This window comes from Ambystoma mexicanum, chromosome 1q (assembly GCF_040938575.1).
Source record: "Ambystoma mexicanum isolate Mex_15411 chromosome 1q, UKY_AmexF1_1, whole genome shotgun sequence".
NCBI lineage: Eukaryota > Metazoa > Chordata > Amphibia > Caudata > Ambystomatidae > Ambystoma > Ambystoma mexicanum.
In genome coordinates, this window is record NC_090922.1 from 1,462,660,021 (window position 1) to 1,462,678,634 (window position 18,614).

Below are 18,614 nucleotides of genomic sequence, written 5' to 3' on the forward strand. Positions count from 1 at the left end.
CTCACTACATGATCCCTTCCACTTCTTGGAAAGGCTCCCCAATCGCACCTCTCCTTTAAATAATTTTGTTTTAAAAACATCACTGAACAAAACATCTTGACCAACTATTGACCTATTACCAATATCTTCTAGGTAAGATAGGAGAGAGATCTTGTGAGCCAACTAATAGGTTACTCTGAACACTATAATCTCTTCCATAGCCACCAGTGAAGATTACCCAGGCTTACAGCACTGGGAGTCCTGATTCTATTAAAGACACAATGGCAAGCATTAAGCAAACTTCCATACAACAAAACCTTCAACATAAGAGACTACCAATTCTCATAAGTCCACTGTGTTAGTTTTATCCAACTTTTCAATCCTTCAATCCTGACCCAGCTTCTCTCATGAGTCATGCCCTGCCTGGGTCCCTTACTCTTTCATTTGATGACTCGAATCTATCGCCAATCCACTAGAAACACATGGTCCCACAAGGTCCTCATCGCGAGCAACGGCTCTACACCTTATGCAACTCCACGAACAACCATTGTGAAAACTGAATGACCCTCCTTTGCAATTTCCCACCACTTTCGTCGACTAACTCATCCACTCTTATGCTAGTCACCTGCTAATTAAGAAACAACATTTTAAGGGACGGGGATACGCCAGCTTCACAACCATCACCAAGACAGCACAAAGAGATTGTCAAAATGCAAATCTTGGGTGGGATAATGCTTGCATCCAAGTTAAGACTCTTTGTGCTGTAAGCCTGGGTAATCGTCATACTCCTACGTCCTGTCCCCTTTCCTCCATACTTGTGGGACATCTCTCCGTCCTGTGGGATGGGACCGGAGCACTTTGTAAAAAGCATCCACATTTTTCCAAAAATGTGTCCTTCCTCTCTTTCCTGCACGGGGCCCGGCACGCGGCCGTAACCCCGCCCTGCGCATCGCCCCTCAGTCCTTTTCTCCGCTCGATCGGGGCCGGACGCACTTGCATCCTCAGAAGATTTTCTTCCCTGTTTTCCTCTCTGGTTCTCGCTAGCGTTCGTCTTCTAGTCTATGCCTTTTAAATTAGACTTTCCAGACTGCTCTTCGTGTCATCGTCGTTTTCGCGAGGGCGGATCCCCATCCTCTTTGTTTAGAGTGTTCGGGTCCGGAACACCGCTGGGACTCCTGTTTTTACTGTGACTCCCTTTCGGTCCGGGCTCTTCAACGTCGGTTGGAACGGTGGGAGGAGGTGTTCTGACGTGCTCCTCCATCTCATTTTCAGGCGTTCATCGACGAGAAGAAGAAACTCCCGGTAAGTTCTTTAGTTTTCAGAGCACCCCGGCTGGGGGATACCTTCCCGGGCTCCTCTCGAGCCGGGAGGGGCGTTGATCGCTCTGTCACCAGGGTTCGCTCTGAGGTGCCTGTCGGGCCTAATAATTCTACCAGAGTTTTCTCCGAGTATCTCCGTAAGGGGCCTGTGTACACCGGAGTAACTTCCGAGGCCCCTCCTGTGGGGGCTGTGTGTAGACCCAGTACTGCTGAATCACAGGGTACCGGAGCTTGCTCTGAGGCCTCTCTTTCGGCTTCCCTTAAAAACAAGACCGGGGTGCGCCCCGAGGCCTTGGCTGGGCTTGTGTTTACCGAACTGATGTTCGAGGCCCGTGCCGATAAGGCTATTACCGGGCCTAGGCCCGAGGTCCCTCGTACAGAGGCTAAGGCTACCAGCAGTTCTGAGGGGCCGGGCAGGGCCCTGTCGGTGAAGGCGGTTTCTCACCATTCCCGCTCTTGTGGTGAGACCAGATCTGTTGAGGGGGCAAAGAAGCAAGGTTCTTCTTTTACCGGCAGTGCCGAGGTACTTCCTTCGAAGGCTCAGTTGGCGGTTGGTATGTCGCAGAAACATTCCAGGCCTCATAGTACCGGCTCTGCCAAGGTTCCTTATGTTGAGGCTAAAATTAAGACCCCTGATCCATCGACGGGGACCCCTGCCTCACCACCTCACGTGCCGCAGTTCCCCTCAGGTGATGACAAAATGGCGCCCGTTCCCGCCACGACCGCAGTGGCCATTTTGAATGCTACCCCTACAACTGCACCATCGGCATCAGGTGTAGGGCTGGCTTCTGGGCCTTGTGCGCATCCTTATCGGTCAGTTTATGACCGGAACGCCCGGATGCCCCTTCCGCACAATATTTCGTTGCCTGCGGTGTGGGCACCTTTGGTTGATCTGTCCATCCAGATATGGGAGTGGGCCATGCTTCATGGTGTCTGGCTGCTTGCGGTGCACATCCCGGGCCAGCTGAATGTCACGCGGATGCCCTCAGCCGGTGGACAGTGGTCAGCTACGAGTGGGAGTTGAAGGTGGAGATCCTCTCATGGTTTTTCTCGCGTTGGGGCACACCGGCGGTGGACCTCTTCGCGACGGCGGCGAACAAGAAGCTTCCTCTGTATGCCTCCAGAGGGGGGCTGGGAGCCTCCTCTCTGGGGGATGCTCTAGAGATTCCATGGCACAACATGAGAGCTTACGCCTTCCCGCCTCTGCCTCTAGTTCACCGGGCAATTTGGAAGTTGAACTCGGTGAACTGTTCTCTTCTACGGATAGCCCCATGGTGGCCGGCCAGGTTTTGGTTCTCAGAACTCCAACACCTGTCGGTTTATCCGCCGATCAGGTTACCGGTAACTCCCGATCTTCTCCACCAGGGGGAGCAGCAGCTGTGGCACCCCTCCCCACAATCGCTCAGCTTGGCGGCATGGTGCCTGAGTTCAGGTCTGTGGAGCATCTGAATTTGTCTGCGGATAACATGCGTATTATCCAGGGAGCCAGAAAACCCTCGACCAGATCTCAGTACAAGAGTAAATGGCTCAGGTTCTGTCATTGGTGTCTAGAGAAGAAATTGGATCCAAGGGGGGGCCATGGTTGACAAGGTGTTGTCCTTCGTGTCCTCCCTAGCAGAGTCAGGGGTTCATGTTCTGTCATGCAGGACTTACCTTTCAGCGGTCTCAGCTTATTTTTCTACGGACCAGTGTTCGTTTTCTCTGACTAACCCAGTGGTAAAGAGGCTTTTCGCTGGTTTAACATGCCTTTACCCTCCAGTTCGTAACCCGCACCCGCCATGGGACCTGAATGTTGTCCTGACGGCGCTGTGCCATAAACCTTTTGAGCCAATGGCTACTGTGGACCTCAAGTACTTGTCTTGGAAAGTGTCCTTTTTGGTCGCCGTCACATCGGCAGGGAGAGTGAGTGAGCTCCAGGCATTGTCGGCGGAGCATCCTTTCTTGGTCTTTCACAAGGACAAGGTAGTCCTTCGAACTAATCCGGCTTTTCTGCCGAAGGTAGTGACCGAATTCCATTTGAATCACTCGATCTCCCTACTGGTCTTTTTTCCGAACCCCGCCTCTGAGGCGGAGAGGGTTCTACACTGTCTTGATGTCCGAAGAGCTCTTAAGTTCTACCTGGATAGGACTTCCGAGCTTAGAAGTTTTTCTCAACTTTTTGACTTTCGGCAACCCTCAAGGCAAGCAGGCGTCTAAGGCAACTATTTTTAGGTGGATTGCCGCCTGCATCATGGAGTCTTTCACTATCCAAAAGCTGAAACCTAGTAAAGGTATTCATGCACACATGGTGCGGGGCAAGGCAGCTGCGGTTGCTTTTCAGAAGTATGTTCCCTGGGAGTCCATCGCTAGGGCAGCTACTTGGGCCTCTCCATCTGCTTTCTGTAAGCATTACTGCCTCGATATGAGTTCTAGAGCTGATGCTCAGTTTGGTCAGGCTGTGCTGAAGAACCTTTTTCAGTAAGGGGTATTTCCATCCACCCGTAGTTCCTGTAAGGAGTGCTTGGGAATCTCCCACAAGTATGGAGGAAAGGGGACGGGACGTAGGAGTATTACCAGGTTACTCACCGTAGTGACCACCTTACTCCCAGTCCATAGTCCCCTTTCCTCCATACGCCCGCCCACCGTCCCCTCTAATAAGTCCTCTGTTATTGGTAATGGGTCTCTGACCTGGCAAAGAAAAGGACTGAGGGGCGATGCGCGGGGCGGAGCCAAAGTGGGCAGGGTTACGGCCGCGTGCCGGGCCCCGCGCAGGAAAGAGGAAGGACACATTTTTTAGAAAAATTTGGATGCTTTTTAGAAAGTGCTCTGGTCCCGTCCACAACCTTCCTGACCCACCTGACTTTTGTAGCGGAACCTACCTCAATAAATAGTTTGCTTCGAGCAATTAACTGATGATGCACTCTCGGTAGTCTCACCCGCTCAGTCGCTTTCTCGTAATCTTTACTGTATCGGGCTACACATAGCCTGGGTTTGCTCAGAAAATATGGATAAGTAATCCCTGCTGACCTGCTTTTCGTACGTTCGGCTATATTAAGTGCCACCACCTTAGGGTAGAAGATCTTCCTATTCACTTCCAACGCCTGAACCTCTCCTACAGGACATCAAATGAAGCAACATTGTGTTAAGTGCGGCGGAAATGTGTGGCAGTCCGCACAGTGGTCTGCAGGTACAGCAACGAAGGACCTGACTGCTGCTTTACTTCATTTTACTCGACTTGGAAGTTGTTGGGAGCATTAAGTGTTAAGTGTTAGAAACCTGAAGGTGTCTGACCCTCTAGTCCCCGGGGATCTGTCATCCAGGTGGCCAGGACACGGCCATCGCTTTTGGATCCAGTTCCTGGGTGTGGACCAGTGCGGGAGGATCACCTGGAAGAGGGGTCTTCGGTGAGTGGAAGTGGGACGCAGGGGGTGAGGCGTGGTATCCCCTTGTCTATAACACCTTTTCCCCATGCTACCAGGTAGGATACATAGGAACTCAACCCAGACCCTTTTCCAACACAAAAACTTTCTCATGGACAGCCCACTGTGAGCGACAACTGACTTACCTAACCGTATACCTGACATGTCCCAACACAATAGTCAGGCAAGGCCAGACAATTACAGATTATTACACCATCACACTTCCCTACACGGATAAAAGGCGGAACACAAAAGCACACTCTGAGAGAGGCAAAACACACGAAGAAACAGTAGTTCCAAGGTGGCAGTTCAATACAAGGAGAAAGACGGCAAGACCAGAGAGTCGCAAGGAGGGAAGTACCCATGACCTCTGAAGACCGTTATTTTTGTGAGCCATGGAAAGTAAGAAACCAAAGACCAGGAATTAAGGCAGATCAAACCTGCACAGTGTGTCCGAGTTACACAGGGCTCTCCCGCATCGATAAACCAAGGCAGGGAGGAACGATTGCTGCCGTGGTACTGTCCTTGGCTCCGATCATAAAGCGGTGTCAGAAAAGATAGCACTGCCGGTGAGTCGGAGCACATGATGCCAAACCAGCTTGTGTTTTGAAACAAGGTTGCAAGCGGCAACATTGTATAAAGAGAACAGTGAGTGAGGCGTTTGTGATGAGCGATGCAAACATAATTGGAAACCAAAGGAGTAGTTGAACTTTATAATTGAACTTTGGGAGGACAAGAAAAGATACCATGCACAGAGTGGTCCGGAGCCACGTGGTTGCTCATTCGAAATGTCTGTTAGGTATCCAACTGATGCTGACTGTGAGAAAAAGGAATATTGAAATTGAAGTGATCATGCAACGAGTCAAGCTAAACCCTGTACACATTCAAAAGTCTTTGATAGTTTAAAATGCATCACAATTGGTCCGGTACCGGCTGAGGGAGACTAATTGAGTGAAAGAAAAGGATCTTTGCCCGGCTGAGGGGGATCCAGTGTAAACGCCCAAATTGAATACTTGCAAAGGAAAAGAAAATTTTCGTGTTTTGTATACCGGTCCCTCCGAGTCAAGAAACTTGCAATAAGTAAAGAGACTTGGCCACGAAGGTCCTGAACTGTGGAAATGGAACTGTATCCTTGTGCCGCAGAAGCTAGAGTGTGTGCTTTACTCGAGTGAACCACCTTGTCCTGGCTGAAAACATGGGGAAGGCGGGCCAACAGCCCGAATATCCTGACTTATCATTTGTGAACACTTCTTTCTTTTTCATGAACCTCACCTCACATTATTTGTAAATTATTGCTAAGGATTGGCAATAGATATTTTTTGTTGTTTTTAAAAGTTTTTTTTTTTTTACTATAGGCCCTTTTAATTTGACAGGACTTCACTAGGACTGCATTATTATTATTGATGGTCCTAGCTTGCATGGGCGTTTATCTCACTCCTTTTGCAAGTTCAATAAACACCCTTAAACTGTGGTCACTTGTGTCTGTCCTACTGTTGATACCATGCCTTTCTTACAGTGCTAAATGAATAGTATGTATACTTCATTACTGATTGAACAGACTGCACGGATTGTGCTCCCCCTTTTCTCCTGTGGCACAGAGTTTAATTTAGTGACTGTGGGGGCTGAGCGATTTTTCGAATTTGTGATTTGCACCAGTGGCCGCTCAATTGTGGTTCTTTGCGATTGATGTGACTTTGTACCAAAGGGTACAAACTTGGATTGGAAACTTGTTATCCAAGAGTACTTATTGGCCCTTGGGGCGGATAATGGCTGGATCGAGTGTGTTATAAACAGTTGCCACTTGAACGTGTGTGAAAGCAGTGGCACTCAGCGGCTGCCGAGTTGCTAACCCTGAGCTGAGTATTTATATTTTCTTTTTCTTTTTTTTAAACTTTCTTTATTGGCATAGCGAAAGAACAGACAATTAGCAAAATGTACAAGGTGAACATGGTAGCAGGTACATGAGCGACTACAAATTGCATGGTAGATACAGCGGGGGCAGATGCCCAATCGAGCAGACATAAGGCTCAGGGAAGGACTTGTTCACCTCACCAGGGGGGTGGGGGGGGAGAGACAACAGTTCTAGATCATCTTTGTTGTTCAGGTAGGTACAAAATTCTGACCACACATTCTTGGGACGGGAGGACTGCGGGAGGGTGTGGCAAGGGCCCTCGGCCACATTTCGAATGAGGGGGGTAACGGCGTTTCCAACATTGCAATATGCATTTTTTGGCCACTATGGTAGCGACATTCAGAAACCTGGACATTTTCCCCAATTCAGGGCTATTCCAGTGGCCAAACAGTACAGCTAACGGTTCCGGGGAGATGGGGAGCGCTGTGATTTCAGTGAGGGCGTCTATTATGGCCTTCCAGTATGGACCCAATGTATCACAGGACCAAAACATGTGCATATGATCCGCATCTAAAGATTTACATCTAGGGCAAGGATGAGCCCGATTGCGTGTAAACTTGTCCAGTCTGTGCAGAGTGTAGTACAGGCGATTTAGGAGCTTATATTTTTTAGGAGCTTATATTGTATGCATCTGTATCTGGCATTAAAGGAAGTGGCGCGGGTGTGTACGCACATCTTCTTCCATATTGCGTCAGAGATGGGATGTCCCAATTCGTCGCTCCATAGCTCGCGCGCCGCGCATGGCAACTCTGTGGGGTTGGTCATCTGCATTTTATATAGGGAAGACACGATCCCTCTAGCCCCGGCTGAGTTAGATATATAGTGTATCTCCGGTGCATCTGGGGGCTCATCAGGGTATGAGGGCTAGTAGGCTTGAAACGCTGCTCTCAGCCTGAAATATTGCAGTAGCTCTAGCGCAGTGCCAGAGTGGCCCTGACGCCATGTTTGCGGAGTGATGAACTTCCCATCGGGATAGAAATCGGTCAAGGCCCGATATCCCAAGTCTTCCCAATGTTTCATTAGAAGTTTATCATGTGTGGGGGTGAGGCCTGGGAATTGCCAAATGGGCAACCATTTATAATTCGGGTGAAGGTCGCGTTGTGAGTGTAGTATTTGTTTCCACGCCATGATTGTGGCCGCGACGGGGTCGGTCTGGGCCTCAGTGTGAAATGTGTGGTGGAGTATAAGAGAGAGGGCGTTAACCCAATCTCTAGCTAGCCTCTCGAGCTTCACATGTGGGTGGGGGGTCAGTGAACATGTACCAGTATGTGGCGTGTTGGGCCTGTGCAGCAGTCCAGTATTTTGCGAAGTCAGGAGCGGTGAAGCCCCCTTCCTCGTATGGACGGGTCATATGCTGCCACTTCTTCCGGACCGCACCGGAATGCCACAAAAATTGAGTGCAGATTTCTGAAGTATCGCCTTCCAGGCCAGATCGGCACATTGACGAAGATGTAGATCAATTTGGTGACAGTTATTTTAATTAGAGCCAGCCTGCCTGACAAGGAGAGCGGGAGGTTACGCCATCTTAACAGCTTAGCTTCGGCAAGCTGCGCTACAGCCCCGTAATTGTCGGCCAGTAGTGAAGACTTGGTGAGGGATACTTGCACCCCGAGGTATCTGATGCCCTTTGGTGACCAGCGAAGGGGGAATTCGCATGACGGCTGTGTTGTGGTCGGTGTGAGTGGGAAAATGTCAGATTTGGCATAGTAAATGGAAAAGCCTGAAAAGGTACCAATTTTGGTAATGTCCCGTATGACCGGGTCCAGGTGGGTGGACGGGCCCCTGATATAAAGTAGCATATCGTCCGCATACAGCGAGATGATCTCCAGGGCGTCGCGCAGACGTATACCCCTACGCGTGTGTTTGTCCCTGACGCTATCAGCCATGGGTTCGATGGCAAGTGCAAAAAGTATTGGGGAGAACGGGCAGCCCTGGCGGGTACCTCTGTGGAGGGCGAGGGGGGCCGAGGTCCTGGAGTTGAACAGGACTCTTGCTATGGGGTCTGTGTAGAGCAGCTTGATACACAACATCATGCGAGGGCCAATTCCCATTTTATCGAGTACCGCCCACATGTATTGCCACGACACCATATCGAATGCCTTCTGGGCATCAAGGGTGACCGCTACTGTGTTTGCATTGGGGTCAATTCTGGCCAGGACGTTAAACAAGCGGCGGATATTGAGCGCTGTGGACCTGCCGGGCACAAAACCACTTTGATCGGGATGGACTAAGTGTGTCATAATGGGGAGGAATCTGTTGGTGCTAATTTTGGCGAATATTTTCATGTCGGTGTTGATCAGAGAGAGGGGTCTGTAAGAGCCGCATTCGTCCAACGGTTTGCCAGGTTTGGGAAGCATGGTTATGAGCGCATGGATTGGGGCAGGGTGTGTAGGCTTAGTGCCTCATTCCAAACCTCCAGGAGTCTGGGTGCCAGGATTGCTCCATGCTCTCGATAGAACTCGGCGGTGAGATCGTCCGGGCCAGGAGCCTTGTCCATCGGGCAGTTCGAGATGACTGTGGTTATCTCGTCAAGGGTGAATGGAGCTTCAAGTTGGTCGCTAGTGGTGCGGGAGAGGAGGGTCATGGGTATTTGGTCCAGCAAGGCATCCGTATCCTGTAAACTATGTTCCTGCTGGGGGCCGTATAGAGTGTAAAACGCAGTGAACGTCGCAAGAATGTCCTGGTCAGACCAGCAGAGGGTGCCATCTGCGTTTTTGACAGTCAATGCGAGTCTTGCCCCCCTCCGTGCGGACCAGCCTGGACAGCGTCCTCCTCGGTCTGTCACCCTCTCCATATTTCCTGGCCCCTACGGGACGGGCATAATACTGGACCTCCCTTTGGGCGTGGGACTCAAATGCTTCCAATTCCGCTCTGATCTGTGCCAGTATGGTCGGGGAAGGGGCAGCAGCATATTCTTTCTCAAGTTCCTTTAGTTTTGCCTCAGACCGCTGCAGGCTACTTTTGAGAACCCCGGCTTCTCTAGAAATGCACATCCCTCTAATGAAGACCTTGAATGCCTCCCATCGCACCCCGTCAGAGGTATCCCGCCTGTTGTTGCAGTCAAAGAAGGTGTTAATATCAGCCAGGATATCCGCCTTGAAGACTATGTCCCGTACGGCCTCAGCCTTGAATCTCCAAGAGGAGCGGGGGGGCGGTTCTGTCCCAGTGTTATGCGTAGTGTCATCGGTGAGTGATCCGATAGTGTGCGCGGTAGTATGTTGGACTCCGTGACCCTGCCCACCATGCAGCCTGATATGAGAAAGAGATCTATCCTGGAATGGCTATCGTGCACCGATGAGTAAAAAGTGTACTCTCTAGAGTGTAGGTTGAGAGCTCGCCATACATCTGTAAGACCAAGTGTGTTCATGTGCGCCAGGAGCCTATGAGCCGCGCGTGATGGGGCTCTGCGGGAGGTACAGGATCTGTCTAGGTCACCATCTAGGATTAAATTCATATCACCCCCCCCATAGGACCGGAATACCAACGTACTTTAGAAGTATGCTGATAATGGCATTCCATGTTGGCGAGCAAGCAGTGAAGTATTACGAATCTACCCTCGGGGTCAATATGGCTGGTGCGCAATGAGAACTGGACTGATTTGTGGATTAATGTCAGTACCCCCTGGACTGGGTTGAGTATTTCATGTAGTACCTGTTGTTGCTCCACGTCGGGGCGAGGTATGTCGCCAAGCGCCCCAGGGCTTGAGTTTCTTGAAGGAGAATCTTAATGCCATGCCTCTGGGCATAGGCAGTTATCTTGCGGGCTTTGGTGAAGTTTCTCAGTCCGCGGACATTCCATGTCATTATGTTAAGAGCCATGGTGTCACATTATGGGACATCCCTGCAGTAGTGTACATTCACATGTCGTAGTCTGCGTTCACCACCCGCATAGGTGTAGTGTGCTGACGTTCTGCATCTCTCTGCCATGCCTTTAACTTTAAACACAACCCCAACTACGCCCCCCACCCTCACTGCCCAACTACAACATTTAGTGCAGCCCCCCCCACCCAAGAACACCAGAGCCTCCAACCGGGCAGAATCCCACCAAGATGTGAGGGCCGAAGGGCCAGATCCATCGTGGAACAGTCCACTTTCCCGCCCAACAGGGGCAAAACATAAGGAGTAACCAAATGAAAACAAACGTTGCAATTGCAGCGGAGAGCGCTAGTGCCGTGCGGCCGGCAGCTTAAGCATGATGTGGGGCAGCATTGCCTTCCCAGTAATGTTACTGCGGTAGACAGATCTTGTGATCGGCCTCTGAACCCAGAGGGCGCCCTCAGGACAGGCAGCGAAGTAGGAGAAAGGGGGCCGCAGGGCTGGCCCCAGGCACTAAGAGGAGTAGGGAGAGTGTAATTCGTCTAGGAGCCAGCCCGCAACCCTTTGTACGTGATAGGAGGCCATAACTGCAGAGTGAACGATGACTGGTTGCCATTAACACATCGCAAAATAAGGGTCAGTGGACATGATGCAACATTCCAGGCCGTACTGTTCATGATCAGTCACCGGTGGGGGGGGTTGTTCCTCGGGCCCTATAGCGGTATCTGCAGTACGATGAATTTCACCGCCTCGTCCGGGACTGTGAAGAAATATAGCTTGCCATTGTAGGTAATTTTCGGCCTCGCCGGGAACAGAATAGCGTAGGGGATGTTGTGCTCCCTGAGCAGATTCTTCACGCCGAGGAATTGGTGCCTCTCCTGCTGCACCGCTATTGAAAAGGCAGGGAATATTCTTATAGTGTGGGCCTCAAATTGTAGATCTCCCTTCTCCCGGGACAGGCGTAGCATGCGGTCCCTGTCGCGATAATTTAGTATCTTAGCGATAATGGGCTTGGGACTGTCGCCCGGTCTAGGGCGAGCGATAGGGCCCGATGGGCTCGCTCCACAGTGAAATACGGTGAAAGATCAGGATTGTCTAGCAGGTCTTTAAGTAGTTTTTCAACTGCATCCTCCGTTCGCTCCTTAAGGGCTTCCTCGGAACCCTGAGAATGCGCAAGTTGTTTCTGCGGGAGCGAGACTCCAAATCGTCGCATTTCGCCTTGACATGTTTCATTTCCCGCGACAGGGAAGCCACAGTGTCTCGGAGCATGTGGATTCCATCTTCGTTGAGCGAAATTCTATTCTCGGCCTCGGTGATCCTGGATCCAGCCTGGTCCACTCGAGTCTTAAGTGAGGCAACATTTGCATTGATGTCATTGAGCTTTTCGTGAAAAGCGGCTACGTTTTTTGGCCATGGACTCCATTAAAGTGGTGAGATCAGGCGGTGTGACACCGCGGTGAGGGCCCGGGTCAGGCGAGGATGACGCTTCGTCTGACTCAGCTGGGGGACCGTTTTGGCGAACTTGTCCATGGTGCCCCTGTGGGTAGCGCTCTTAGATCTGGCTGGCATTTGGTCGGCATAGGTCTGGAAGCTGGAGAGGGATGCCGGCGGGGGGAGGGCGATGAAGCAAGTAGGTGTAGGTCTTGGCTGGGCCCTCACTCGATGCCCCTGCCCCAGCTGCGCAGCCAAGCTCAGCAGCAAGGTGGTTTAGGGTGGGTGCCGCCCTTGGGCGGTTGAAGATTGTAAGGTGGTCTGGCCACCTTAGTTTGTAAGGGCGATCCCCACACTTGACATGCTGGTATGTAGTGGGGCCCAAGTATAGCTGAAGAGGCACCGCCGGGTCCACAATGAAGGCAGCGCCCACGGACGCACGTGGAATGGGCAGCCGCAGGGAGGGGGGGGACGCCGCACTCACTACCCCCCCGGCTCCTCACCCGAGTCCCCTGTCCGGGTGGAAAACGACTGTCGCAGTGGATATAGTGCCGCGGACGGCCTGATTAGGGATTCTCCAGAGGGGGGGCGAGGGTGGAGGGCGCGCTTCAGCGCAGGCCCAGAACGCGGCTATGTCCGCCGCGGACCGCGACCAGGGAGCACCCTCGGTCAGCAGTGTCGGGCACCCGCGGTGCGCCCCGGGTTCCTCGGCGATGTACGAAGTGAGTGGGGCCGGGGCCACTCCTCCGGCTGTCTCGGCGCGGGCCCAGGAAGGTGATCCAAGCGGAAGGAGCCGGCGGCCGCACGCCGGCGGGGTTAGCACCCGGCCAGCAGCTCCCAGGAGTCGCAGCTGGGTCCCCGAAGGTCGAAACGGTCCCAAATTCTCACAGAGCATGGCCACGGGCGTGCACAGAGCCTCAGCGAAGTATCAGTGTCATATAGCAAGTATGACCGTAGATGTTCAAGGATTAAAGCCTGCGGCGCACGGAGCTGAGAAGCTAGGCAGCCATCTTGGGCTGCTCCATAGCGCCACCCTGGGTATTTATATTTTCTAAAGTCCCAAAATGAAATTGTTTAACTTTACCTGCTTTCTGTAAGGCCATGGTGTGTGGTGAAATGTTTGTCCGTGGTAACTCACGCAGGTGTGAGGAGTCAAAGCAATATGTTAAAACAAGGGCACAATACTCTGGGGGTGGAGTGAATACAGGAGTGTCACTGGTGACAGTAACATCGGTTCAGGAAAGAACACTGACTAACAACAGATGGAAGATATTGTAGCAGCATTAAAGTACAACTTGGGGGACGATGGAACACCTCTGCTCGATGATTCTATTATTCTAGGTCAGTTGGTGCGTCCTCTTAAATCATCTTTTGTTTGTGGCATGATGCCAAGTTTATCAATTAACTCCCCGATTGCAACACAGCTCCTCGCTAATGTATCTTATTCTGCAATTCCTGGGGAAAAAATAACGGACTGTTATAAGACTGTGAGTACCGGCACAGAGTCAAGGTTACCCTCCAAGCCTATGGCTGTACTGGATAATTTGTTTATGAAGGAGATTAATGGCTTAAGTCTAATCCAATATACGGATTGTTTTTTTTAGATGTGTACTATTCCAATATGAATAGTGTGATGCGATAGACCTGTGATGCATAGGGTTTGGGCTCCTCCGCTGAGTTGACTAATCTGATGGGAAATTGAGGAGTTCATTCTTTTTCAATTAATTCAGCAAATCAAGATGTTTATGTGGGGCTGGAATTTCTACATTACACTCTCAGGGACGTTGAAGAACGTATTAGGCTTATGTCCCCTACTGTTTACGCATTGAACATGGTTTTGAGTAGAACTTTTTATTTGCATTTCAACACAAAACATTACAAATAACCGTTTAAACTACAATGTACACAACGCACACAACGCTTCTACTGGCACTTTCCTGTTGGAGTCCTTAGTGTCCTTATCTTCTCGGTTCACGGCAGGGCCTCTTTCCCATTGCCCATAATTTCCTGTGCCACCTTATGCATTCCCTTCTGGGTATAAGCAGCCAACCTCTTCCCTTTCGGCTCCGTTTGGTTCGCTGTCTCGGAGCTTCCTCCATGTCCGTTAGATCTCAGCCCGGCCACCGATCTCACCTCCACTGTCCCTTTCATTGCTTCCGAACAGTTCCTGCACCAGTGCATTCCATGCTAATAGCTTGGCTCCGCTATTGCCTTCCCCTCTCTGCGTCACCCTTGTCCATACTGTTGTTTCGGCCATAGCCCATTTGTTCATATCAGCCCACCACCCCTCCATCGAGGGTCCTGTGCTTGTGTTACATGCCATTGCTATGCAGTATTGTCATCGGGTCTTTCATTTTTGCCAAATGTGTTCTTTGCTTGTCTCCCCTCGGGAATAGGCCCAGCAGGTAGGATGCTGGCAACCATGCGCGCATCTGGATACCTCCCTTCAGCGCTCTTTCCTTGATAGTGTCACAAAAGTTTGTTATCCTCAGGCATGATCAGAACATATGCACCATGTCTGCCAGCTCCTCCGCAAAGCACAGGCAGCTCCGGGTCTGTTGGCTTCCCATACTCGACATCCTTTTCAGCGTCAGATATGCCCTATGTATGAGATAAAGCTGCATCTGTCTAAATCTTACATTCCTGGACACTTTCTTGAGGTACCGGAGGACCCGATACTATTCCTCGTCTGTAAAGGGTTTCTGAAGTTCCTCTTCCCATTTCACTCGTGCTCGCAATTCTCTCCTGTTGTTGGCTCCTAGCAATTGTTCATAGAGCCTGGACATTGTGTGTCTCCCCTCAGAAATGTTTCACCATGAGTCCAGGGCCTCCCCTGTGTCATCATCCTCCGGTAGGATCACCCACCTTTTCTTTATCGTTTGGACCATGTTGTTATACAGTATGAATTGGCCCTTGTGTATACCCTGTTCCTCTACCAGGGTCTGGAAGTCTACCCAGTGACCATTTTGCCACAGATCTCCTATTTGGATCACCCCCCTTATGCTCCCACTGTGTCCTGAACGTCGCCAGGTTTGAAGTGCGGTCAACGACCAGTCCTGCAAGAGGAATTTGCCTGGAGCAGGTGTCTCTTATATCTTGGATTTTCCATGCTCTTTTCCATAGGGCTGTCCCAGCTTCACCATGTTGGGGAGAGTTCTGGCCGAGGCCGTGTCCATCCACAGGAGCTCTCTCAGGTAATATCGCTGTAGAGACGATCTAAATAGTATCGAGTCTATGGATGTGTCCTCGCCCAGCCATTCACTACGAATTGGAGTTGAGCTGCCTAGTAATACCACTCAAAGACCGTGAGCCTGATCCCACCCCATTTGTAGTCTTTTTGTAGTGTGGTCACTGCTACTCTGTTTCTCCCTCCATCCCACAAGAACTCTCTTGCCATGGCATGTAGCTGTTTAAAGAATGACCCAGGGATGTTATAGGGAATGTTGGTGAAGTAATAGAGAAGGCGGGGGTAGGACTGTCCTCTTTAACAAGGCCGCACTCCCTATCATCCCCAGAGGTAGTGTTCTCCAAAACTGCATGGCCTTTCCTATTTTGTCCAGGGCCACCTGTGTATTACCCTTATGTGTCTCTTTAGTGTCATGGTATATATCCAATCCTAAATATCAAAGTACGTGGGGTCCATGTAAGACCCAAATCCGATAACCGGTCCGGCATCTTGTCTCTCAGACCCGCCAAGGGGAACAACAGGGACTTTCCTTTGTTGATATTCCTGACAGCCTGCCGAATGCTCTCAGGGCTTCGAGCAGGTCCGGCAAGTGTGTCCGCGGGTTCTGAACATAAAGCAGTATGTTGTCCGCATAGATTCATATTTGGTGTACTTCCCCATCTTTCACTATTTTAGTATCCCTGTACTCCGCCCTTAGGAAGGCTGCAAATGGTTCCAGAGCCAAATATACAACATCAGGGACAGTGAGCGTCTCATACCTCGTGCTATGCTCCACTCCTCCGAAACATGTCTACCCGTCTTCACCCTCGCCTTCGGGTCCTTGTATAGAAGTTTAATCCAACGTAGGTACCCTTCATCTATCCCGAAGTGAGCGAGCACTACCATGAGCCAGTCCCAGTTCACCGAGTCAAATGCCTTTACGGCATCTAACAATGTCACTGCACTTTCCCCTTCTTCCTGATTCGTGTTGTCTATAAAGTAGTGGAGTCTGTAGAGATTCCACGTAGTGTTCATTGCCGGTACATACCCCATTTGATCTGGGTGCACCAGCGTGGGTATAACCCTTTTGAGCCGATTTGCCAAGGCAGCTGTAAGAGTCTTGGAATCCTGGTTTATCAAGGAGATTGGTCTGTAGGACCCACACTCCAGCGGTTACTTCCCTGGTTTTAGTATCGGTACTATTACTGATTCCAACATGCTACTCGGGAGCCTCCCTCTCTCGTATACCTCCTCCAGTGTCTCTAGCAGCCTCGGGGACAGGGTATCCTTATATTTCTTGTAGAATTCACCTGGTAACCCGTCCGGCCCCGGAGATTTACCAGTCGGAAGCTGGGCCATAACCGATAGCTCTTCTGCTTTAAGGGGCAAATCCAACATCTGGGCCTGTTCCTCCGTTATTCGGGGAGTACGATTTCTGCTAGGGCATCTGCTATGTCTCCCTCGTCCACCTCCTGGACCTGGGAATATAGTTTGTCATAGAATCTTGATAAAACCGCGTTAATGCCTTCCTGGGTCCATATCACCTCTCCCTGTTCATCTTTAATTGCGGTTATCGGCTCTTGCTTACCCTCCTGCCTGGTTGGCCAGGCCAGGAGCCTGCTGTGCTTGTCCGCTTCTGCATGTAGCCTCTGAATGTATTTCCCATAATCCAGCTTCCCCAGCCTTTCCCAGATCGCCAGACACTTCTGCCTCTTGGTAATGAGCTCTCCCGGTTCTTTCCCCATCTCCTCTGCTGTTAAGGATTTCTATCAGGCGACACACACCTTAGGCTCGGCCTAGTATGCAGCGCACTATTGAAATGCTTATGATTTTATGTTAGATTCAATATTGTGATGGTACACCACTCATATCGCACCCCCTTTACAAATATCCCGGGTCACAATGGACCATGAACCAGGCTGGTTGGTAAAATACAATATGTATTTTTGTATTTATTTATTTGAAAATTAAAAGAAATTATACACTTTTTAATGTGGGGCAGCAATCACCAATGGGGTGATAATAACAATAGGAATGTAAGCAATGCACTTAGTTAACCTTCTATTGATTTTAGGTAAGATGGCACTTGTTAGAATTTCCCCCTGCAATGTTCCCTCAACCCACAAATCAATTCTAATTGATAAACAGAAGCAGCAGGTAATCAGGAATGACAAACCGGAAACAGAATTGAAATACGACTTTCCCTCCCCAAACAAGAGAGAAAGATGGATTTTAAACCCTGGCAATGCTAAAAATGACACTCGGAAATGGATGAATTAAATAATGTGTGCAAAAACCTTGAAACAAATACAGTTCTTCACTAAAGCAACAATGTACATGTACTAACAATCACAAGCAATGGATTAGCAAGAGCAGACAGTTCGAAAATGAGTTGCAGGGTTTTAAAATGTCTCAGTCTTGTCTTCAAATCTCTTCATGGTCTTGCCTCCCCTTATCTCTCCTCTCTTCTCTCCTTCTACTCTTCCTCCCGTTCCCTCCGATCTGCTGACCATTTCCTTCTCACTTCACTTCCTCCTCCCTGTGCCTCCTCCCGTTTTCGCTCCTTCCAGCTCTTAGCTCCTTTACACTGGAACTCCCTTCCTCTTACCATCCGTTCTTCCCCCTCCTTCCCTTCATTCCGCACTTCCCTGAAATCTCTCCTTCTCCATTTTCCTCCTTGAATCCCCTACCCCCTTCCACTTCCCCCTTCTTCTCTCTTTCCCTGACTCTCCCCTCCTCTACCCCCTCTTCCTCCCTCCCTTTACCCCTCTTGCCCTCCTCCTCCTTCACTCCACCCCCAACCTCTCCCATCTCCCTTTCCCCACTCCCCCTTTCAGTTAATTGCTCTTTCCATTGTTTTGTTGTTTGATTGATTCATATTGTTATGCTTCAACAGTTTATCGTTCATGTTTTATGTATCATGTTCTTTGTACAGCGCTTTGGCGTAAGGCGCTTTATAAATCAATAAAATACAAAATACAAAACAGGTTGCAGCAAATGACACGTTGGAAACTTTGCAATTCCCGCCTGAAATTACCCAAACGGTTTTGAATAAATACACTGATTTAGAGTGCGGTTTGTATGGTGCAGCTATAGATCACAGGTACAATATGGAAGTGAAATTAAGTCTCTAGCTGGTAAATTGAATGAGTTATGCAAGATCTAGAAAGGTGCGGTTTGAGTAAAATGTAGCGGTGAAAACGGAAAGGAAATCAGTTTTGACAAGAACAGTTTTACTCTACACTAGAGTATTCAGGCTAGGCCACCAAAGAGGGACATAGTAAGCTCCGGGGTTGATTCCTGAGTTCAACCCCAGCTCCCCAGCGCCCGCCCTGGCAGAACCAGTCCGATCACTCGAAATAGGATTAATAGTTTAGGATTTCACGAGACAAAATTACTAAAGAGATGGCGCTAGCACTAGAAATCAATGGCAGGTTTGCAAGAATGATTGTGACAGTTTTACAAGTTATCAGGGTAAGGATAAGATGACTTGGAGAGTGGGATGAGGACAAGACCAGATAGGCTATGAGTTTAGGTGGGGTGGCAATTGATACTCAGTCCATTTTTTAGTTTTTGGATTTTGGGCAGCCTGCG

The 18,614-nt window shown here is 50.1% G+C and overlaps 1 protein-coding gene across 1 annotated transcript in view; it reads left to right on the plus strand.

The window, feature by feature from the left end:
- UROD (uroporphyrinogen decarboxylase) overlaps positions 1-18,614 on the plus strand; it is a 268,002-nt gene that overhangs the window by 97,522 nt on the left and 151,866 nt on the right. The gene's annotated exons all lie outside the window — the stretch shown is intronic.